Below are 406 nucleotides of genomic sequence, written 5' to 3' on the forward strand. Positions count from 1 at the left end.
AGCAGAGCTGCTTGGAAATCTTCTCTCATCAACCAGGTATATTACAGTGCATTGTGCGGGACTCCAACTAGCAGGTCCTTACTGGAAGTACATGGCATAACACAGGTCACATTCTCTATGATGTTCCTATTTGGTGTATTGTAAACTCTGGCATCTCTTGCCTGCCATGTTCTTACTCCCTGTGTACATACAAACAGTAATTAGCTCACACTCTTAGCCTCTGTTCTCCGAGGTTAAAAAGCCAAAGTTTCTCCAGTCTCCACCTCTGCCATGAAGACGTCCCATTTTTGTTATCACATTAGTAAGCTTTTCTCTAGAAGTTTCAGTTTGGATTCATTCTCTTTGAACACAGGCAACCAGAACTAAAATAATATGGGTGAGCTTTTTTTTTTTTTTTTTAAAGTCA

Source organism: Apteryx rowi, unplaced genomic scaffold, assembly GCF_003343035.1.
Source record: "Apteryx rowi isolate R43461 unplaced genomic scaffold, aptRow1 scaffold_85, whole genome shotgun sequence".
NCBI classification, from domain to species: domain Eukaryota; kingdom Metazoa; phylum Chordata; class Aves; order Apterygiformes; family Apterygidae; genus Apteryx; species Apteryx rowi.